Raw genomic sequence first — 24,569 nt, forward strand, 5'->3', positions numbered from 1 at the left:
AGCACATTCTAAGAGGAGGAGATTCCCTGTGCAAAGGCCCTGTGGTAGAAGGGAGCAACATGCTTTTACTTAATTCACAGGAAGCCTGTGTGGTGGAAGCACAGAGACCAAGGGGGAAAGCAGGATTGACTGAGGCTGGAGGGATGGCAGAAGCCAGACCACCCATGGGGGCCGTGGTCAGATTATTGATACTTATCCTAGGAACAAGAACCCACTGCGGGTGAAGTGACATGATCAGATTATGATTTGAAAATAATAAAAAGCAATTACAGTGTACTTACCATGTGCCAGAAACTTTTAAAGACCTTTGTAAATATGAACTTAGTATCTTCATAGCTTCCTCTAAGATAAATACTGTTGTCATTCTCATACTACTTTTGAGGAAACAGAGGCACAATGAAGTTAAGCAGCCCAGGGTCACATAGCCCAGGTAGGGTCAGAGCCTCTCAGAATTGCCCTGTAGTCTCGCCGCATTGCTTGACCACCACAGCACACAGAGGCTTTTGTGTGGAGCATAGGTTTGGATGTGGGCATACTGCTAGGAAGCTACTGAAGTTTTTGAGGTGGGAAGAGATTATCCTAGGATGGTGGCAGTGGGGATGGAGAGAAATGGAAGTTTTCAAGAGACCTATAAGGAGCTGAGTTTATTGGACTAGGTTTAGATCAACTGTTGGAGTGGTAGAGATGGGCATCCCTCTCTTCCCCTTCTTCCTACCAGCTAGCTCTGTGTTCTGTTTCCCTGAGCACTTTCATGCCTTTATGCAGGAGGACTATGAGGGAATTGTTGTGGCAACTATTGCTCTAGTCCAGAGTTTCTTAATGGCAACCCTTCTGATGCTGGGCTGGTTAATTCTTTGTTGTGGGAGCTGTCTTATGTTTAATAGCATTTGTGTCTTTTACCTAGTAGATGGTGGGAACAATCCCCCACCTCCATTTGCAACAATAAAAAATATCCCCAGATATTTCCAGAAGTCCCCTTTGAAGGCAAAATGTCCCTTGAATGAGAAGTTCTAGTCTACTCCTAGCCTGTATATACCTATAGTTTCTCACCTTGGACTAGCAGCCTACCACCTTCCTGGGATACTGTGAGCCTTGAGCCAGTGTGTTAGTGGTATTAGTGAAGTTTTAAACTGGCCCATGCCCAACAGGTAGGCCTTCTGGAAGCAGGCAGTCCTAGACTGGGTAGATTCAGAAAGTTTAGAAAGGAACCTTTCGCACTATTTAACAGTGTCATTCATCTTTGTCTTTAGTGGGGTAGTTTAGACACCTGTCTATAATTCAGGGCCGTTTTCTTTGGGGACATATACTCTTTAGTTCTAGGAACTGATTTCAAGATGAACTTTCTGTAATCTGCTCTCATATGTGGACATTGTCTGCATCTTATGTTTCTGGAACAACTATTTTCTCAATAGCTCCGAAACTTTCCTGTGAAGACTTTGATTTCTTTAGAAGGCCTTTCATACCCTGGTTTCTTTTCGGGCTGAATAAATCTTTCACCTTTTACTAAAGCTTTCCATGGAGAAGGTCTTTCAATGAAGAATATATCAAAGTTAGATAAGCTTCTCATTTGGAATGATGAATTTATCAAGTGCCTGTATTTAGAGAATTTTAAAGAATTTTGTTCATTTGAATAATATATTTTTTAAAAGTACCTTGAATAGCCTGCCTTTTAATGTAAAACCCATGCTGGCATCTGAGGAGAAACACCCAAATGAGATACAACTATAAGTTAGTATTGATAAAAACTGGGTTTTATCTTTCTTTAAAGGACAGCGTGCTTCCATGGAACAGAGAGGTGTATTCCTGTGAGAATCATCTCTTGTCTAATTGATGGCCCAATGGGCTAGGGTAAATTTCTGTTAGACCTTATTTTTTTTTTTAAGATGTCAATTGCATACAAAAGTAAAATGAAACTCCACACACCCTTCACCTAACTTCAGCCATTACTCAACTCATTGGCAGTACTGTTTCCTTCCTATCCCACATTTCCCCACTCCTATCCCTCGGTTATTTTGAAGCAAATCCCAGACATTATATCATTTCATTCATAAATATTTCAATATAAACATTCTTTTTTTTTAGATAAACATTTGTGACAGCAAATTACAAACACTTTAAGGTGGAGGAGAATTCTAATGAAGGCTTTCCCCCATAAAGTTGAAACTCACTGGAATCCAAATGTGAGAGGTTTAGATTCTGATTTTTTTAAATGTTGCTATAAAACTGCAAAATGGACCATTTAGTGGTATTATATAGGGAAATTTGAAAAATTTATACCACCTGACACATTCTTCAACTGATTTCTGGCTCTGTTCACCCTGGCTAATGCTTATGTCTCAATGTTGTCGGAACTGACATGATTATATCATGGTAGAGTTTTTGTTACCTCTTGGTGATTATTGGCATTTCTACACATGACTGGAAGGACAGGCCTTTCTTGGTCTTGTGTCTTTTCAATTTCTTGACTGAATGGTAACTCTTAAAGATTTTGAAGAAAACAGACAACAACTTTTGTTGAAGGGTGACCATAAACTAATGGTTAGTCACATTTTTATGCCTAAGGGTTCTTGGTATTGATTAATGGAACTTTTCTACAGACAATGTAGCTGAGATTAAGCTCTCTTTGTAATAAGATTAAACCCCCAAATCTCTACTGAGGCCTGAACATAAGTATTTTGCTTCTTGCACTATTTTTGTTGATGATGATCTCTGCTTGTTCCCAGAAGCCCCCATTTCCTTGGGAATTTTTTTTTTTTTTTCTTCAGTTATTCTAGAGCAGCCATCCCAAACCTTTTTGGCACTTGTCACCAGTTTCATGAAAGATAATTTTCCCATGGACAGGGGTCGGGGAGATAGTTTCAGAATGATTCAAGTACATTACATTTATTGTATACTTTATTATTATTATATCAGTTCTACTTCAGATCATCAGACATTAGATCCCAGAGGTTGCAGACCCCTGCTCTAGGGCATTTGTTCTTTAATTAATTCAATCATAATTCATGAGCAAGAGGTAGGCTTCTTCCACTGCACTAGATGCTGATCTATTCATGGCTCAGGCACAGTCGCCATCTCCCCAGAGCTTAACTCCAGTCTCAATGTTTTAATTATTAGGATGGATCTTGTACATCCAACCTGGGTGATTTGAGGGAGGAGCAGAATTATTTCCATCTCTGAACATCTTCTTTGCCCTTTTCTCCCTCAACTAGGTTACCAGGGTATATCTTTGAGTTGAGCCAGATGTCTGTCTGATTGCTCTAGAGGGGAATGATTCAGGAATGCATAACAGGTGGGCCAGGAACTTGGGCAACAGTCTTGCCCCACTTGCAATAGAAGGTGGGCAGAGAAGGTGTCCCAAAAGGACAGGGAAATGTGAAGGTTAGGGTCTCACACCAAAACAGACTTTATATCCATCACATTTTGGTTGGCAGTTGGCCTTGAGCCAGGCAAGGCTACATGATGACAATTAAGTAAGTCATCATGAAAACTTAAGTGTTTCGTGTCACCTAGCCTGTCCTCTCATCTGGTGATGCTCCCTAAATTGCAACAGCATTTCTGGAAAGGGGTCCTTTAACCTCTGCCCAGCATCAGGATTGATGAGGAATACATTAGCACAAGGGTCAAGAGCCTGGGCTTTGAAAGGAAAGATGACTTGGGTTTATATCTCTGCCTTGCCATTTACTCTTCTTGCGCTGTGACCCTGACAAATGTATAAATGACATTACCTTGCCTGTGGAGTTTCTCTGATGATTAAATGAGCTAATACATATAAAACACTTAGCACCGATCTATGTTTAGCAACTCTTAGTAAATCTATTTATCAGTGTTCTCTCAACAGAGAATTGTCCCTTAAATGTTTGCCTTTTGTTGCACTGTAATAATTTTATTTGTCATGTCATCCTCTTGCGTTTTTATTATTTTGCATTTTGCTTTTGGGGGCACATAAGCATTTAGTCCTTCTTAATGATTCTTGAGTATCTAAGACTGTTCTTCTGTCTTGTCCTGTTCTCAGTACCCCCGTGCTACAGAATCTTCTTATCTCCAAAGTCCCCAGTCCTTCTTTGTCTTCTTCTAGCAGGTTTAGAGGACCCTTAATAGTCTAACCCATCTCCGTTAGGTATTCTATGGGTTATTTTTCTGTGTATTCCACAATTAGTCACTGGGCACTTTCTATGGATAGGGTATTGAGTGCAGCCCTGTTAACAGGGTTCCAACCTAGTAAGGTTCATACACTAATGAGGAAGATGGAGGAAGAACTCTGATAAGGAAAGCCCTGGGGGGTGGTTATTAGGACATTGAATCCAGATTGGTGGGAAGCATGGGGGCTTAAGGACGCTTCCAGGAAGAATAAAGTGCAGATATGAGACCTAATGGGTGAGAGATATGAGTCAGGTAATGAAGGGGGATAGGAGGAGTATTTCATATGGGACTTAAAATCAAATACAGTATTTAAATGGCCAACAATTAAATAGATGGGGTCCTGCTAAGAACCCAAACAGCTCTGGAAGATTCTGCTGAAAAATGTCCACCTCCATGGGGAGAGGGGATCAAAAATGTCATTCCCATAAGTAAGCAATAATAGCTAACCTTATACCACAGCACCCTTGCCTCCTAACCTTATCTTTACCTTAAAACAAATAGTTTCCCCTCCAAGCAGGTTAGAGTGCCCTTTTCCCTGGATTCTCACATTCTTCGTGACATGTGGTCATTGAAAGTTGGCTACTAACCCAAGTCATTTTTCGCAAGCTGCCATTGGAGATGCTATCTACACAATGTATAGTAACACTGTTTACATTCACATTGGCCAGCTGTAACTGGATATGAAATTTTCAGCATTACCTTTCTTGCATGATGGTATCAGAAATAATTTATATGTTTATAATAAGAAAGGATTTTTAAAAAAAATTAAGATACACAATGAAAGGGGTTCCCAGAACTGGTCTGGAATTTTTCAAGGAGATATTGAGTGTGGAAAAGATTTAAAACTCCAGCTTGGAGTTTGCTTTTCAATACAACTAACAGTATATACAGGAAAATCCGTGCCAGCAAACTTGAACAGCTTTCCGTTGCATAGCCGAATGTTTTATTATTTTAATTTTTGAAATAATACAAAAAAAAAAAAAAAACCTACCAAAAGAATATAAAACCTAGGAAGAAGCGATTTGATAGCTGCCAAGGCTGACTTCAACCAAAACGGGCCTCTGCCCTTTAGCATCTCTGAAAACCCGCTTTCTTCTTTAAGCTTCATTAGCTAAAGACATAATAATGATCACAATAGGATGGTATTTCTATTGAGTAGCAGCCAGTGGAGGACCAGGAGAGCCTTAGCCTCTGATGCCAAAGTCCACAAGGCAAGGGCTCTCTAAAATCAGCTGGGAGAGGAGAGCTGGATTGCTTTTTTTTTTTGCCAACTGAGTGAATTATGCCCCTGTCTCATGAACTGTCTTAGCATCATTTCCTTGGGCCTCAGTGGCACCCAGAGCAGAAGTGATCAACTATAGGCTCAAAAGGTTCTTAAATCCAGTCAAGAAACCAGTTACAGGAATGCAGCAGATGTTCCTGCATCTTAGATGTGGGTTGTATAATCTCTTGCTTGCCACACCTGCAGGGGCAATGCCTGCCTGTTGGAGATACAGAGTTTAACTCTACATGTGTATTTGTGTACAGACCACACACATACTCATGCTTCCTGATAAGACCTAGAGGTATACAGGCTACTTCATTTAAAGATTAAGGAACTTAAATTCATCTATAATATGTGAAAATGTACACAGGGTCAGTAAGGCAGGAGAGAAGAGGTCATCTGTTATCATCATGGAAGAGTCAGATGACCCATGGAAGAGTCAAATGAATACAGCAAATTATCTGTACTAGATCTGAAATTCTGTGAATGCTACATATTTTAACAGTATAATAGATTGGATGATATAGATTCATTGCGTTATTGTTAAAAGTAGTAAATAATATTTTTGTAGGGCTTTGTAATTATAAAAATACTTTCTCCTGTGTGACCTTTTTAAGTGACTAATAGTATGGATGTTACATCTCTTTCCATGTCTGAAAAATCAAGAATCACTTATTTCAAATAAAACTTTTTAAAAAACAGAAATTAAACGTGCATATTGTGAAAATATGCACTAGCATATTCTCCTGACTAGCATCAGGAAGAAAGCAGTTACCTGAGAAAAAGACTTGAAGTTTCGATTTTTTTTCTAATCTCTTTTCCTTTGCATACATTTGGCATAGTCATGATTTTACTGCTACTATTTTCTCTCAGTTTTTTCTTTTACATGGAACAATGCTTCTTATTCTCCAGTTAGTATAAAAGTCTTTATTAAAAAAATTGAATATGGTAGGAATAGTGCATGTACAGTCACTGTGGGTAAAGGGAATCCTTATAGTTTAGTTTGGAACTATGTACAAGGTTTAACTATTTTCTAAATTTGATTGTAGTGATGGGTTCACAGCTGAATATACTATAGCTAATTTACTTGTACACTTTAAGTGGGTGAATTGTGCAGTGTGTGAATTCTATCTCAATAAAGCTGTTAAAAGTGTTATAACATAACACAGTGTTATGACATCTCCCTGAGTCAGTGCTAGGAGCTGAAAGCAGACAGAGAAGACTGCATAATTAGGTCATGGCACTATAACTTAGACATGTACTTCTTCAGTGATTCCACAGAGGTGAGAGAGCAATTCATTTAGCCTGTGAGGTAGGGAGGACTTTGAGGAGTGATATTTAAACTAAGTCGTAAAGATTGATAGGAGTCCAGTGGATGAAGGGGTGAAAATATCTTAGGGATGTAGGTAATAGGAACCCAAGTGAGGACTTACTAAATAGGAGTTATAGTGATGCTAATGGTAGGGGTGTTGGTAGTGATGATGGACGATGATGGTTGTAGTGATGAGGATGACTACAAGAGGATCACGGTAGTCATGGTTGTGGTGATGGTATAATGTTGGAGATAATGATGGTGACAACATGGTGATAGTGGTGGTAATGGTGGCTGTGGAAATGATTTTACAAAGACTGAATTTGAGGAACTTCTCAGGCCACAAGGTGATGAGCTTCTAGGCATCTGCAGCCACTGTTCTTGAGTGGCACATGGCAGGTAGTCAAGAACACCTATCATTGGCTAGTGCCTTGCTTTTTGATCAAATATCGTCTTTCATCTGGACTTGTAGGAGCTGTTTATCAGTCTATAAAAGAGGAGCTAAACATTTAAGCAGTTAGTTAAATGCTGCACTTGGACCTGAAATATAGTGGTTTGTACTTTTGCAGTCAGAAACTACTCATGACAATGATTGGCCTGCTGTGGAGGCTACTGTGGGTCTAAGTGCTGGACATCACCATGATCCCTTCCATGAAAATTTTGAGTTAAAAATACTAGGTTGAACTACTTGAAATTGCCATATATTAGGTCAAAAATAGTTAAATGTCAGCCATTTCATCTGGATTAGCCTATAATCTACCTTATGCTGATTTGTATCCCACCCCCTTCACTAAATGTGTGGAATAGCCAGGAGGAGTCAAAAGTTGATACATGTTATTCTGCTATTGTGATAGCATTTGCGCTATTGATTCTGTGTGTGTGTGTGTTTGCATGCACATTTGTGTGTATGTATGTCTGTATGCATTTATGTATGTGTGTATGGAAGAAGTATATAGATCAATACTTTTCAGTGCATTAGCCATGGACCTTCTGTGACTACTGAGCATTTGAAACGTGCTTGTCCAAAAACTTATTATGAAGAAAAGAATACAAATTATTTCAGTATTAATTTTATATTTATACATGAAATAATATTTTGAATAAATTTGGCTAAATAAAAAGATTAATAATAATTTCAATTGCTTCTTTTTACCTATTTTTAAAGTGGCTACTTGAAAATTTGGCTTGTATTTCTATTTGACAGTGTTGCTACAGACAAAAAGGATTTTTAAAGTCCTTTGCAGTGTAATTTTTTGGCAGATTCAAGAGGAAGACAATTCAAAGTAGCTTTTAGAAATTGCCCTTGGATATCCTGAGCCCAGATTTGCTTCAGTTTCTGCAAAAGAGGAAGGGAAACCAATCTGGCCTCTAAAATCTACATTTTGAAAATGGCCTTATAGACATGTATTCCCTCTGTAATATACAAAATACATTCTAGCAGCTCATAGTTTTTCCATGTACTTATAGTATTTTCTTTGCTTTTACTTTTTGTTCTCTGTGTTCTTCCTGTCATCACTTTATCAAAATATTGAGGCCCTGGCATCGAGCAAGTAGAGATATTCAAGATACATAAATGCCTCACTTATTCAGTACTGAGTTTATCTGAATCACTTGGGGATTGGCTAAGTGTATAAGCATTCGGGTTTCTCTGAAATTGAGACCATGCCACGCAGTGCAGGATTAGTGGGGAGAAAGTGTGTCAGTCTCCTGGCGCTGACAATTTGAACTGTCAGGGTCAGGGCCCTGTGGTCTCCCTTTGCTCCCCTAATCCTGACTAAGAAGGTATTTAAGTAGAATCCTGGGGTGCTAAATTAAGGAGGCTCTAATGGGAAAATGGGAAGTGGAGGGTTTAAAGGACACCCATTAATGTGCTCACTTCAAGATGTACTCTCATCAGTGCTTCTTAGGAAGGCACATGCTCACCAGTAATGTCTTTACTTTTTGGAACACAACCAAGGGCACGTATGGAGATTTTTAAACATAATATTTTGGAACCCGAGGGAAGCCAAAATATTGCAGACAGTGATAAAACCACAATTTAGTAATTGTGTTGTGTGATCCTGCAGCATGTGGTGGGGCCGCTAGAACGGGAAGTGTGATGAGTTTGGGCAGCAGACATTCTACATCTCAAGTTGCCATCTAATCCTCCCTTAAATAGGTCCAGGCAGATACACAGGGTGTCCAGAAACCCTTTTTTCTCTGTAGCCACATCTTCTAGGCCAAAGAGAAAAATGGGTAGGCATCAGCTAGGAATATACTTACCTGCCCTAACAGAAAACACTCAAAGTGAATAATATTTTTTTAACATAACAGTAAGTCTGCAGGTAGCCAGAAAGTGTACAGTATTTTACTATTGCTGTTCTATTTCATCCTCTGTCATGGCTAGCTTTTCTCTTCATGTTACAAAACTGTTGCTGCAGATTCAGTCATCACATCTGTATTTCATCAGAAGGAAGAATATGTGCTAAACAGTGTCATCTATGGGAAAGTATATCCCCTTCCAAGGGGATAGCCTTGTATTACTGGCCTGAAGTGAGTAACATAACTTCTCCCAGATGCCAGGGACTCTGAGCTGGTGAAGATGTAGCTAGAATGTAGAGCCTATAGACCTTGCCACTCTAACAGAGGAAGATGTAGTCTACATAAGTAGCTCCTAGTTTTGTTCTTGGCACATAGGAAATAATCAATAAAAGAATCTTAAACTAATCTCACATTTATGATTAAAAGATGAGATCAAGCAACACTATGACTATATACTCTAGAGAAGTGGTTGCTTTGATTAGTGTCTAACACTAACTAAGCTTACCCTTTAGGCATGCTTGGCCTGTAAAACACAGGGCTTAGTGCTTTACATTTCCTACTCCCTGTAAAAAATTGATGAAGGGACACTCTTCCCAGGTTTCAGAGAAGGAAACTGAGGCTCAACAAAGCTAAGTAGACTTGCCTAAGGTACATACTGATATGGAAGAGGGCTGGGATGCTCACCCTTGCCTTCAGCCTGGGCAATTGTAACCTTTAAGCTCTTATATAAAGTAGAAGACTCTTGGTAAGTTTGCCTGTTGTTAAATTGCTAGGTCATGTCCAGCTCTTTTGTGACCCCTGTGGACTTAGCCCACCAGGCTCCTCTGTCCATGGGATTGCCCAGGCAAGAATACTGGAGTGGCTTTACAATTTCTTCACCTAAGTAACCTGCTAATCGCATTTGAAGCTTAAAACCAGAGACTGGAATAAATAGCAAAAAGGACTGTGAAAAAAGAAAAAGGATGAACAAATTAGGCTAACTTTGATGCAACTGAAATAGGTCCCCATATTATGAGCTGTTAAAGGCTTTAATGATGCCAAATTCTGGACTCTTTCAGTCTTAGAATATTTTCCACCAGTTCTCCATTGGTGGGGGTGGGATTTGCCGTATCCATATGGTAATGGTTTGTCTGGGGTTTTCTCAGGGCATTCTCAGGAACAGTTAGGCCATTTTGTGCTGGGTGCTGTTCTGGAGGAGTGAAAAGGAGCTGTGTGCATGTCTTGAGGTGGAACCAGCCCCGCCAGAGTGGCCCCTGGCTGCCATGAGATCCAGTAGCATGGAAGGAGAGGTAGACTGGAATCGCCTCCAAGGAATGGAGGTTCCCCAAGAATGATGGATCTGCCTTTGATGTCTGGCAGCTTCCAAATAGCACAGAAATGATACAGATACATGCCAAAAGGGGAAAAACAACTTTTGATCTAGTTAGAACTAATTAAACTTTCAATGTGCATGAAAGAAACTTGAGTGCTGGCCAGTTGTTTGCTGCGGATGGATTTTGTCAAAGAGCATAGTTGAAAATAATGTAACTAAAGCAAACCCCTGCCTGCTGTCCTACTTGTGGGGAGTTAATTTTTTGGTCTTTGCTTCTAAAATGTTGAGGATATCCCCCCTTGCAGACTGAAATTACCTGCAATCTCTTTTTTTCCTTTTGTACAGTGATATTAAGAGTGATGTTTTTCTTTAATGTTTTCTCAGAAGGCTCCCCCTTCAAGCCTTCCTTGTTGTCATATCTTGTTTAGTCTAATGTATGTTTTTTGTTAGTGTGTGGACTAAAAAAGGTAATCTAATTAACAGTAGAAGGCAAGAAGCCCTGCAGGATTTTGGCAACAGAGGAAAACGTGGGCTCTGGTATTTGATCAACAGCTTCCACTTAAGGCTCGCAACTCTTGCCTCGTTAGCAGGGGACTTTTTCCGCTCTTCATAAGCGGGCTTCAACAGAATATAAAGTGTGTATTTGACAGGACAACAGTCACATCTAAGAGTGGATTTTGAAAATTTAGGTTGCCTTTATTCAGAGCAACTGGCTTAGTAAATGTTTAGAGGGCCCTAATTATGCTTGGGGGGTGATTAAAACATTGTGGATTTATGCTGTTTCACTAAGGAAAAAAGCCTACCCCACATACCAAGAAAGGGGGAAAAAAAAAAACTTAACGGGAGGAAAGAAAAGAAAAAGGGGAGGTGGGTTGGATGATGGGGGGAGCTCACAGGGCCCCAGCTTGGAGAGGCGGCCTCTTGGTAGAGCATATGAATCCACTTACATGTAAATTGCTTGTCGCTGTGAATTAAGGGAAGGCTATGAAAGAGCTGCTTTCCCGTGTTTACTATAGGATTTTTGACAGACTCTTTCCTCTTTCAAGTAAATTTGGCTTAAGTCCATAGTCAGTCCAGTTTTAAGTAAACTCCTCTTTTGTTACATTAACAAGGTTATAACATCACTGGGGCAGATTTCCAGCTGCAGGAACCGAGGCCTAAGTATGGGGCTGAGGGTATAATTAAAACCTTCGGGTGGGAGAGTTAAATTCTCAAGTAAAATTGGATAAAAGGCTAATTGTCCATAGCAACATAATACATGCTTTAAATATCTGTGAAATGAAGATGAATAGTAGGAGGCTTGGAAACAATCCTTTTCTACTCTGAATCGAGATCTGCTTTTTTAGCTCAGGATACAGGGCATTCGTTTCTGCCCACATACACAGACACCTCGAATTCTGAAAGCCCCATGCTGTCCCTGTGACTCCTGTGACTTGTCTTCTATCCATGCTAAAGATCTATGTACCTTCTTTTGAGGAGCTTCTCTTACAAAATGGGGAGTGTTTATAGCTGATAAGTGAGGCCTATGAGCGGGGGACCTACGTAGTTTGGTTCCATAGGTCCAAACAGAGGTGTTGTGTAGTGTGTCCACATTTGCCATGGCCTCCTATAAAGGAGCGGTGGTAATGGGGTGTGAGCGGGTTGGCAGGGAGTGTAGGAGAAAGGTGCACATACCTTTGGTGACCTTCTCAGAGATGACATCCAGCCAAGCAATATGATACATTACCACAACGCTAAAAAAACAAAACGGCTTGTAATGGCAGCTTGTCCTGAGTGAATGCGTCAGGAAGGTCCATTTGTTATTCATTAGGAGCAGCCCGGCTGGTCTGGCCTGGTAGGGAGCCTGGAGACGTAAGGTCATTCTACACCTCTGCCCCAGTGGCACAGACAACAGCGAAGACAGCTTTAGCAGCCCCTACACTTCTAGACTTTGCTGCTGCTGTTTGAAGCTCTGCAGGAACGAAGGTGTTCTAAAACAGTTTAGAGTTACTCTAAGAGGGTGGGAGATGGGGGTGGGGTGGAAGGGAAGAAGAAAAGGGGGAAAAAATAAAAATAAATGATTTTGTTGGCAAAATGACTTCATGGAACTGAGCACAGTGAGCTGAGAAGTCCTTCAGCTTCCCCCCAGCAACCCAGGAAGTATACCCCCAAAGAGCTGCAGTCTGTCCATCTGAAGTAGGGACAGTCGAAAGAGAAGGTGTGTGAGGGGCCCGGGGTTTTTGGAGAGTGGTCAGCGTTTGAGGGCTTGCTGGGAGAGCTGTGTGACCATACCCAGGGAATGGAGTTGCTGGGTGCAGCATGGTCAGGCACCAAGGGTAACCTGGGCCGCCAGGAGGGCAGGCCAGTTCTTTGTGAACCAGAGATGCAGGACTGTGGTTGCAGGCAGCTGGAGCGGGGCCATGGGAAGGGAAGGGCGGTGGAAGGCTGGCAGTTACGGGCATCAGCAAGTGGACTAATTGAGAGTGTTGGTCTTGCCTGCCAAGAAAAAGAGGATCTTGTCCCTGGGCTCTGAAGTACAGAGTGGTATTGAGGCTTCCCTGTGTGCTTAAGGGAGAAGACTCAGGAATTGCATTTCTGTTATTTTCAGCCTAGTTGTATTGCAGAGTATTTTATCTTGCTGCATAATATGGATACTTGTGTTTTAAATCAAGAAGTTCCTTCTCACTTTGTGAATTGAGAGTGCTTTAAGATAGGATACACCTACTGCTGAAGCTGGGGTGCTTTCCATCAGAGCTGAGATAGCTGTGTTCAGTTCCATCATGGTTATTGATGTGCTTTTATGATATGCATTGGAGCCTCCTAGCAATACTTTTTTGCTCAAAGAGTTATTTAGATCACACATTTGCCTCGTGGCTGCTTACTATCAGTAGTGTTTTAAGTATGTTTAAGTATGTCGAAAAAGAGCTTATATTTTAAGAGTGTATAAATCCATTTCTGTTGCCAGCATTATAAATTTAAATTCCTTCTTACATGTACTAAATTCATGTAACACATAAACTGGGTTATAGCTCAGAGTAAGAATGACATTATGAGAACATAAAGTTGAACATGCTGTTTAATAGGAGCCAACTCTTATTAGTTCAGGCTAGTAAAATTTTAGCCATCTTTACATTTCTTTGTTTTTAAGTAGTGTATGTTGCATTTTTGAAGTAGAGGTTTAGTTATCATGTGTATATACATACATACATATAAGTTAAAGTGGAAAAAAGTACTCCTCTTTCTGTCAATTATTAATATTTGATGCCAAAATATGGAAAAAATAGCTCTGTTGAATTTTTTGAAGTTATGTACTATTTGGGAAGCAGAAATTGGGATTTTTTTCTACCTGAATTTGATTGAATGACTGTCCATTTTGTAGAGTACATGGTTGTGGGGAGGTTCCTGGACATTTCAGAGACAAGAGTCTACATTCTCTATAAGTCAGTAAATATTTATAAATCAAATGTTTTGTGATGAGGGAGGAGCTTTTCCTACCAAAAGGCTAATTTTACCAGACATCTTTCTCTCCACCCCTCCCCCACCACTTTATCCTCAACACAGAGGATGTGTGTCCCTTATGACGCAAGTATGACCATTATCATCAGTAGCCCTCTACTGGACAGAAGAGAAGCAAAACCATGATAGAAGTGCTCTCCATGCCTACCTTTTCTTTTGTAAATTATTAATTTTGTTTTGTTTTCTGTATTGATGGCCTAACAATAAGGAGTAGCAGTTTTCTGTTTGGGCCATGAAAAAGTTTTGGAAATAGATGGTGGTGATGGTTACACAATATTGTAAATAGAAATGGCTAAAATGACAATTTTTGTGTTATATATTTTTTGCCACAATAAAAATGTGATGAGCGATAGAGAATGTAAAAGGAATAATAGGGAGCAAAGTCCCAGGGATTTTTTTGATTTGTAACCTCATTGTATTCAGATTTCTATTTCTGTGTCAGCTTATCTGAGAAGGCTTTCCTGATCACATTAGCTAAAATGGCTCCTTTCTTGTTACTCTTTGTCTTCCTAACTTTGCTCTAATCTTATTTTTAAAGTATTTTTAGAGTTTAAATAAAATTCACATAACAAAATATTTTTAAAATTTAATTAAAATAAACAATATAAAATTCACCTTTTTAACTAATTAAAGTTTACAATTCAGTGATTTTTTTTTTTTTTTTGTATTTATAAGGTGTTGTGCACTCATCCCCGCTATCTAATTCCAGGATATTTTCACCACCCCATGACATCCTCATACTCATTGACCAGTTACTCTTTATTACCTCTTTTCCCCTGCCCCTGGCAGCCACATTAATCTGCTTTCTGTCTCTGTGAATTTGCCTTTTCTGGGTATTCCAAAAATGAAATCTGTATGTGGCCTTTTATGTTTGGCTTCTTTCATAGCGTAGTGCTTTTAAGTCTCATTCATGTTGTAATCTGTATTACTACTTTATTTCTTTTTATTGGCAAATAATATTCCATTGAGTAGATATATCACATCTTATTCATTAACCAGTTAATAGTCATTTGAGTCATTTCTAGTTTTTAGTTGTTATGAATAATACTGCTGTGAATATTTGTAAGTTTTTATGTGGATATACATTTTCATTTCTCTAGGGTATAGATATTTTTCTTCATAACACCACCACTATATCCGTATGTGTTGTGTGTGTGTGCATGTGCGCGCACACACACACACATTCATTGACCGTGGGTCCAAAATCCCCATTTTAGAAGGTAAATTCTGGAAGAACCTAGACTATCTTAGTCTCCAATGCTTAGAACAGTGCTGATTGAGTGAATGAGATAATGGAGAATGGAGTTCTGTATTAGATGAGCCACAAAGTTCTTTCTGAGCCACAGAGTAAGTTCTTTGGTCTTTATCTCTTTTAAGTCATTCTTTAGGTTGTGGTTGGGCAGGGGGAATACTCAAAGAAAAGAACTGTTATTCAGTATCACAGGAGTATTGGTAGAGTCAACCAAGCCTACTGCCAGGCTGATGTCTAAAGACACAAAAATGGGATGCCTTAACCAACCACTGACCCATGTTATTTTTGATGCCAATTACTGCTATCAGGAGAATCAGTTCTTCCTGTGACAGACATTGTCTTGTATTTATAATGAAGGCAGAAATAAAATTCTTTTTTAGTAATGCCAAGAAGAGCAAGATCTTCACCTTTCTCAGAGGTGCAGTGCCCATCTCTTCTCTGACAGATATGCCAGAGAGGAAAGAATGGGATGCTGCTGCCTGGGGGTGAGGGCCAAGTATATTTTTATTCACTAGTTGCATTTAAGAAACGAGAGACATCTTTTTATATAAAGCCAAAGTAAAACTTCTGTTCCTGCAGAATTTTTGTATACTTCAGCAAGAAAGGTATCAGTCTCAGGGGAGAGCAAATGAGGCATTCTACATTTGCCTGCCCATCTTCAATGAATTCTGGCAGGTATTATTTTAACTTTTAGGAATTCTACCAGCTCTACCTTTGTTTTCATAAACTATGTAATTTAAAATACTCTTCATGGATTCTATAGGATTTTGATTCTATTTGATTGGTTTTTCTTTGTAGTTAATCTGCCTTTAAACATGTGGAGGAAATGGTTCAATTTTTAAAAACTTCCACAGGATGTGATACATACCATTTAAATGATAAATCTTTCCCCTAGAAAGAAATGTCATGGTACAAGAGCAGACATAGTTATCATACTGTTTATTATTTGACTTGGCTGAATTCCTAGATTTGGGTTCTAATTTTAATATATTAGAATATACTTTTCTTAGAGGTTATGTTTGGTGAGTAAGTGAGTAGCAGGGTAAATTGAAATTGCATTTGACTATATTATATTTTTCCATGATTATTAGTTTTCGTCTTTTATCAGTGAGTGAAGAACTTCTCATCTACTGTCTTACAGGTGAGTACATTTCCATCCAAGATGCTTCTGCTAAGGACAAGAGATTTTAGATGTATTGGGGTGGTTTATGTCTCCAAGATGCCTTTCAGTCATGGTAGACAAATTGTCTGTTGTTGCAGTCTAGGTGGAAATGGGCAGTTATCTTCCTCTCATATATTTCCTTGGCTGAATTCTTATTTTTTTTAATGGAAATAAAAATTGGTGGTGGGGTGCGGGAGGGAGGTTCAAGAGGGAGGGGACACATGTATACTTATGGCTGATTCATGTAGTTGTACAACAGAAGCCAACACATTATAAAGCAATTATCCTCCAGTTAAAAGTAAATTCAATTCAATAAGTAAAAGAGAGAGTAAGGGAAGCTCCCATAGATAATACAGATTACTATGCTTTGAGCACTTAAGAAAACTGTAAGACTCACAACAAACAATGAAGAGAAGGACCCCATTGTCAGCTGAGCTTTGGGGAGGGACCATCCACTGAAGCAAGAGTGAGTGAGTTATCCCACTACCCCACCAGCCTCCGCCTGCAGTTTACAGTACGCCAGCCCATAGGAATGTGAATCCCACTTTGGAGCCCATTGTGAATGTGTTTCTGAGTTGTTTAACGTGTTTCTCACAAACAGGACATGACATGTATGGTTTAAATGAAAATAATGGCCTTGCCGCTCGGTGCCAGACCGTCTTTTGTCAAGAGCATCCTGGCAATTGGAAGGGCTCTGTGCTGACGTGGCCCACAGGCCGGGTCCTTGGGGGATCTGGACTTGCTGTGTTTCACACAGAGAAGGCTCTTAAATCAGGAGGCCTCCCTGAGGGCCTGCGTCCCTGGTGTGTGCATGTGCGCTGTTCTGCAGCGTGCGTGTTGTTCTGCAGCCAGCACTAGAGTTGGGCTTGCTGCTGTTGCTTCTGACCGTAAAAGCTTGCCTGTGAATTAAGAGAGAGATTTTCTTTGGATTCCTTAACTATGGAGTTTATTTTCAAAACAGATCAAAAGCAATAACCAAAAAAAACCCAGTTATTTTTATTTATTTTATTTTATTTTTTGGTATGAGAGTGTTAAAGTGTATCTAGGTACTTTAGCTTAAGCCTTGTGATAATGTAAAAAAAAAATAATTATTTTTAAAAATTGTAGTAAAACATACACGATGTAAAATTTAACCATTTTTAAGGTACAAATCAGTGGGATTAAATATGTTCACATTGCTATGCAACTATCACCACCATCTGTCTTCAGAACCTTTTCACCTTCTCAAGCTGAAACTCAGTAACCATTAAACAATAACATCATTTCCTCCTCCCCCCACCTCCTGGCCACCACCATGCTGCTGTCTCTATGAATTTGACTACTCTATATACCTCATATAAGTGGAATCATACAACATTTGGCTTGTTGTGATGGGCTTGTTTCACTCAGTATAATGTCTTCAAGGATGATAATGTTTGATACAAGAAGATTAAGAGTGTATTTATTCAGTTTTATTGTTTGAATTCTTTCTGTGTGTATCTTTTAATGTTCAACTAGTTGATTTATCGTTTTGTGTCCCATGGGGGCATGGTGTCATCATAGATAAGTCATTCTAAACCAGGGGCTGCTGAGCCCCCCAGAAATATTTGACATTAACCAGAGACATTTATTTTGGTAATCACAGTTGAGAAGCAGTGGTGCAGGATGGTATGGTACTGGTATCTAGAGGGCAGAGGCCGGGGGTGCTCCTAAACATTCTACAATGGCCAGGATAACTTCCACAATAAAGAATTATCTACCCCAATGTCAATAGGAGAAGAGTGTGACAGAGGATGAGATAGTTGAATGGTATCACTGATGCAATGGACATTAGCTTGGGCAAACCCCAAGAGATGGTGAGGGACAGGGAAACCTAGCATGCTGCATTCCCTGGGGTTGCAAAGAGTTGGAGACGACTTCGCAACTGAACAATTTCAATAGTGCCGAGTTTGAGGAATCCTGTCAAGGGTTAATGAATTTGCCAGTTAATAATGGGGGAAAAAACTCTCAAGAAAAATTTGCATGACACATTTTCATTGAGTAGTTTTGAAATAAATCTCTGATGTCATCAGTTTGTTAGTAATTCAGTAAAGCATTAAATATTGGAGGTTCAATACAACCTAATGCAGACTGAGTTCCTATCTTCATGGAGAGACTCAGTCATAAAAGTTGGAGGATTCAGAATCATCCATCTACTTGTACTTTCATTAATTTTGCTATGAGTTCTTTTGGGAATATTTATGTTTCTGTGCAGGTAATGAGTTTGGGTGGCTGTACAGAGATGGTGAAGCACAGAGTTGGAGTTAGGAGACCTTGTTCTGGCCCCGTTCTGTTACTGAGTGGCTGCATGACAGTCTGGATCTTTGACATGAATATAATAGAAAATTCTTTAAAATTCTTAAAAAGTGACTTCCTTATGGTTTAATTACTATGAAATACATTCTGCTATAGGCTTCCCCGATAGCTCAGTTGGTAAAGAATCTGCTTGCAATGCAGGAGACCCCAGTTTGATTCCTGGGTCAGGAAGATCTGCTGGAGAAGGGATAGGCTACCCACCCCAGTGTTCTTGGGCTTCCCTTGTGGCTCAATTGGTAAAGAGTCCACCTGCAATGCACGAGACCTGGGTTCAATCCCTGGGTCAGGAAGATCTGCTGGAGAAAGGAAAGGCTACCCACTCCAGTATTCTGGCCTAGAGAATTCCATGAACTATATAGTCCATGGGGTCACAAAGAGTCAGACATGACTAAGCGACTTTCACACACTACATTCTGCTACATTAGTTTTTTTTTTTTTTTTTTTTTTTTTAAGTGAAAACTGAACATTGCCTTAGTAATAAATGATTAGGTGAAGCCTTAAGTTGGCTGCCAGTAAAGGTACTATATTCTTTTCAAAAGGCCTGATGAGATCCTGGACTCTTTCTGCTGTCACATCCTCTCTTTATTAGGACAGACTCCCATGGCCAACATTAGTTTGACACCTATGTGATCCAGTGGACTCATTTATTTTTTTAAATGCTGTTTTTCTTTGGTCCACTTCATTGAGAGCAGAAGGTGTGTCTAGAATATTTAAAAGTTAGGTAGATAGGGAAAGCAAAAGCTAATAAAACCTATTTTTAATAGGTTTTTAACATATTATATAATATGTTAAACATATAATAACATAATAACATATAATAACATAATAGAGGTGAGGAACAAGTATCTAAACCAAAATTATGGAGTCCAATTTTTAACAGCCAAAAAAATTTTATTTCCTTGGAATATGTTGTGTGTCTTTTTCCAGTGCACTCTTTATAGTTATGTGTGTATGCTTAAATAAAGAGGACTAGAAAAGAATTGATTGTAAAGAGTTCCAACACATGCCATTACCTGCAGAGAAATTTGTGTGAAGAGCAGCTTGATCGCAGGGAACACTGAGAATGAAGGCAGGTTCTGAGGAGGTTGTGGTTCAGTACTACCTACTGTCCTGTCACCTCGTGAATTCCCGTCCCACCACCAGCTCCCATCACTGACTTTGAAAAAAGAAATCATTATCTAGTATTTTTTCTTAGCAGTTGAAGCAAAGTTTCTTCATAAGACCAGAACTTTTCCAAGAATGTGCTGGCAGCCTGTGCAGTCTCTGGATTTCAAAGTCTGATGGTATCTGGATTTTGAGCCTGGGCTTTGGTCTGCCTCTCCTTGCTGTTTGATATGATCCAGTTTTGCTTTGTCAGAGTTGGAAGGTAGTTACAAATCCTAGGAGGAGGCAGGTTGGAAGATAGAATAGGGGTTCACCTTTCAGCAGGAGACAGGAGAAGCCAAACCTCATCTTTCTGTTCTCTCCATTTTTCTTATTTACTAATTTACTTATTTATTTTTTATAAAATAGAAAATCCTTAGAACCAGGATGGCAAAGTGGTTTCATCCCAAGTGTCACCTTCAACTGATTATGTTAAGTAATCAGTGTTTGGAACGCTTACCACTAGCTTCAGACCAAAAAGAATTCTGTGATCAGTTAGCGGTGCTTGCCACGGTTGAGCATAAGTTGCAATGGCACATACGTAATGTATTCTCCAACATTGTGTAGTTTGGGGCTCTTAGATTAACAATGTGACTCTTTAGGAGTGGTCCTGGCTGTTCATTAGCACACTTTGTTTCTGGCAAATGCTTCTGTTGCAGCTGGCCCTTGTATGAATAATGTGAACTCTTGAGTCAAATCACCTGGATTGGAATACTAGCTTTGTCTTTTACCACCTTGTGGAAAAGGCTCTTGTGAAAATTAATAGATCTTCTATGCCTATCTTTCTTATCAATAAATAGGGGCATGGTTACATCTTTTAGTTATTGTGAGGATGAAATGAATTAATACACATTGTTTAGAATAATGCCTGACACATACTAAACTTTCAGTCAATGTTGGTTATATGGGTTGAATGAAAGTGAAAGTTGCTCAGTTGTGTCCAGCTCTGCGACCCCATGGACTATACAGTCCATGGAATTCTCCAGGCCAGAACATTGAAGTGGGGAGCCTTTCCCTTTTCCAGGGGATCTTTCCAACTAGGGATCAAACCCAGGTCTCCCACGTTGTGGGTTGATTCTTTACCAGCTGACTCACAAGGGAAGCCCATATGGGTTGAATAGTGGCCCTCAAAAGATATATTCACCAGAACCTCAGAATGTGACTTTATTTGGAATAAGAATCTTTGTGGGTATAATTGAGGTAAAGATTTTAAGATGAGACCACTCTGGATTAGATTGTACCCCGAATCTGAAGACTGGTGTCCTTGTAAGAGATAGAAATGGACACATGGCAAAAAAGGAAGGTCATGTGAAAAATGGAGGCAGAGATTGGAATAATTTATCTGAAAGACTAGGATTTATCTGCAAGGCTAAAATTATCAAAGACTGCAGGTCATCACCAGAAACTGAGAGAGAAAAGTGGAATGATTCTCTCTCAGGGTCTTCATATGAAATGACCCTGTTCACCCCTTGGTTCCAGACTTCTGACCTCCTGAACTGTGAGAGAATAAATTTCTGTTGTTTTAAGCCACCAATGCTCAGAAAGACTTAATTTGAAACCATCAGAATGTACAAAATGAATAATAATAATAATAAGTAATAGTAATAATAATAGTAATAAGCATCATTGAGATAGATATAGGGATTGATGGTAGACTAGACAAGCCATCTTCCTGGTATGGATACCAGCTATTGCATCAGAATTTGAGAGAAGGCAGGGAGTTGAATTGTAGGCAAAGTGGTCATGGGACAGAAACAAATGTGCAAGGAGGATATATTCTTAGAGGGTAGATGATACTTGAGTAAGCCTAAAGCAAACTGAAATTTTGATAACCTAAGAATACACTGATTACTTTCTCAGTTGGGAAACTGGGTTTTAGGAGTCATCACTTTCTGCATGTTCAGACCAGTCCAGCTCCTTATGCATTTGTGTAGGAACACTGGTCTGGAGAAGGCAATGGCACCCCACTGCAGTACTCTTGCCTGGAAAATCCCATGGATGGAGGAGACCGGTAGGCTGCAGTCCATGGGGTCGCTAAGAGTTGGACACGACTGAGCGACTTCACTTTCACTTTTCACTTTCATGCATTGGAGAAGGAAATGGCAACCCATTCCAGTGTTCTTGCCTGGAGAATCCCAGGGATGGGAGCCTGGTGGACTGCTGTCTATGGGGTCGCACAGAGTTGGACACGACTGAAGCGACTTAGCAGCAGCAGCAGCAGGAACACTGGTCAGGAGAGGGAGGGAAGGCATGGACCTGTCGGCACACAGTAGCTCAGGGCTGCCACCTCAGATCTGCCATTACTGCCTGGTCTCTGGCAAGTTACTTAACCTCTTGGCCTCAGTCTTGACCACACAAAATGGAAGTGACTGTACGTACCACACAGATCGTATTGTGAGAACAGCTTATTATGGACTTTACCTAACACAGAGCCTGGCAGATAGCAGGTGCTCATAGCATTTTTAAAAAATGTTCTAAGTGCCTGTGTTAGGAATTTGAGGAGATAAGGGAATAAGAAATACACAGAAAATTGTCTCCGCTCATAAAAGCAACATAATATAAGCTCCACATTGTAGTGGAGAAGATCAGGGCACTTAGAATGATGAAATATTGATTGAAAAAAAAGGGGTAGTTTTTGTTTTGCTGAAGGATAAGCAGGAGCCTCAGAGAGGATTCAATTTGACCTGAATCTTGAAAAATAAGCAGAGTTTTCATAACCAGGAAAGGGCAGATATGTTTACTTTTTAATGGACCAATGAGACAGAAATATACTTGGTGAGGGAAGAGAATGACAAGGCATCCCTGGACAAGCAATTACTCAGGGTTCAAAATGGAGAGGGTTGAATATAGGAGAGATGAGGTTGGATGTGCAGATTTGTGCTAATAGATTTGAATGCCACAAATTTGGGGCCAGAGGGAAATATGGAATGCTTTTGAAAGCACAATAGAAGGATGGCTCTGTGGTCTGAGCGAAGAATAGGAGCAGAAGTCAGAAACATTGGTGCGAGTTAGGAGGCTGCAGCAATGATCCGAGTGATGGATGATGGAGGCAGAACCTAGGGGAGAAGAAAAATTGGGAGAGAGGGGAAGGACGGAGACCGAGAGAAAACCTGAGCTTCGTCAAATGCTTATTGAATGTTTGGTGAAAGGAAGATTAATAGGATATGGAAACAGATTGGGTTTGGGGGAAAAGGCAGAAAGAGTAGAAGACAGGATGGCTTGATATGTTTAACGTGTAGGATCTTCCTAAGTATGGTGTGATACATGTGAGCCCTAATTGTGCCTGAAATGTTTTCTACTAGTTTGATTATTTTTAAGTTTGAAAATTTCCTTTTTAGTGGTAAATAAAAGCATTTTCATTGTAATAACATTGAATAATTCATAAATGTGTAAGAAGTGGTCACCCAAATTACCACCATGCAGATAATCAACATTAATAACTGATTCTTCCTTTCTCCTTCCCCTTCCATCCTTTCTTCTTTTGTTTTTCATCCAGCCTCCTCCTCCTCTTTCTTTGGATTCTCTCACTTCTCTGTTATATATATTTGTTTGTATACACACACACACACACACACACACACACACACACACACACACTATATATATATACATGTACTCTTCCATATGAAATGGTTACTTGTTATTATATAGTCTGCTTGGTTCCCTAACAACATCGTTAATCTCAGCACTTGTGAGTGAGTACAGATTTACCTCACTGTAAATCTGCTTTATCAGCAGCACTGTGATTTATTTAACTACTCCCTGTAAATGAATGCTGAGCTTGTCTCAGGTCTTGGTAGTAGAGATCACACATTTTTGAGCCCTTGCATATAATTGCATTCATATGAGGTACTTTATTTCTAAACACTTTTGCCAACAGTGGCTTTAGACGTTTGTGTGTGTGTGTGTGTGTGTGTGTGTGTGTGTGTCTTTTTGATTTGGAAGCCCTTCTGTTCCTCCCAACAAAAAAGGAGGGGGAAATTCCTCATTTTATTTGTTTATTTTAAATTTTATAGTGGAGAAAAGGCTTTGTAGGCTTGATGTTCATTCATCCTTCTTCCTTTGTGAATTGCCTCTTCCTTCACTTTGCCCTTTTTTTTGATGTGGTAATTGATAAACCTATTTGTACAGTAAAGGTGTATACCTTTTGTTGAAACATTGAAAATATTTTCCCTGTGTGTTTGTTATCGACCAGTTATTTCCTTATGGCTTCTGGTTTTTAGGTCATGCCTAAAAGACCTTCTGTTACCTCTGCCAAGAACAGCTAGATGTCTGAATTGGTAGGTCTGGCGCTTGCTGAGTTGCTGTGCCTCTCAGTCTGCACAAGCTTTCTCCTGGGTTTGCTTGTAGCCCGGCAGGCCAGGATGTCATCATGAGCATTGACTGTCTTGGAGATGGAAGACTGCCTCCTCTCTGAAATCCCTTCTCTTGATAAAACATGTCATGCAGTCATGACCTGAAATCAAATCAGTGCTGAGAGAGAACTTAAATCCTCACAAGAAGTCATCTCCAATGCAAAAGTTGCCCTTCTCCCTGGGAGCTTTGCTCAGTCCTTTCTATCCACAATGATGGTTGATGTTAGTTGACATTTCTATTCCAAATTTATTTGTGTTTGGCACCCAAGAGGCAGCCTGAACTTCATCAGTTGCTTGCATAACCTTTAATGCAGGTGGCTACTGCATTAAAAATTTGTCAGGCTCCTATAGACTGAGTTACCTCTATCCCTCTATACACAGAGAACCTCTTGAAGCCAGCGTGCTGGTCATCATAAACCCAGCAGATTCTGGTTTTCAACGGATAATCCAGATTACAAAAATTATGATGTAGTCTTCTTTTGATCTCTATTGCAAAAGT

The 24,569-nt window shown here is 39.7% G+C and overlaps 1 protein-coding gene across 1 annotated transcript in view; it reads left to right on the forward strand.

Annotated features, from left to right (window-relative positions):
* The window catches only part of ERC2 (ELKS/RAB6-interacting/CAST family member 2), a 988,080-nt gene that overhangs the window by 622,017 nt on the left and 341,494 nt on the right, over window positions 1-24,569 (forward strand). The window lies entirely within an intron of this gene.

The sequence above is a fragment of the Dama dama genome, chromosome 24, assembly GCF_033118175.1.
Source record: "Dama dama isolate Ldn47 chromosome 24, ASM3311817v1, whole genome shotgun sequence".
Lineage (NCBI taxonomy): Eukaryota > Metazoa > Chordata > Mammalia > Artiodactyla > Cervidae > Dama > Dama dama.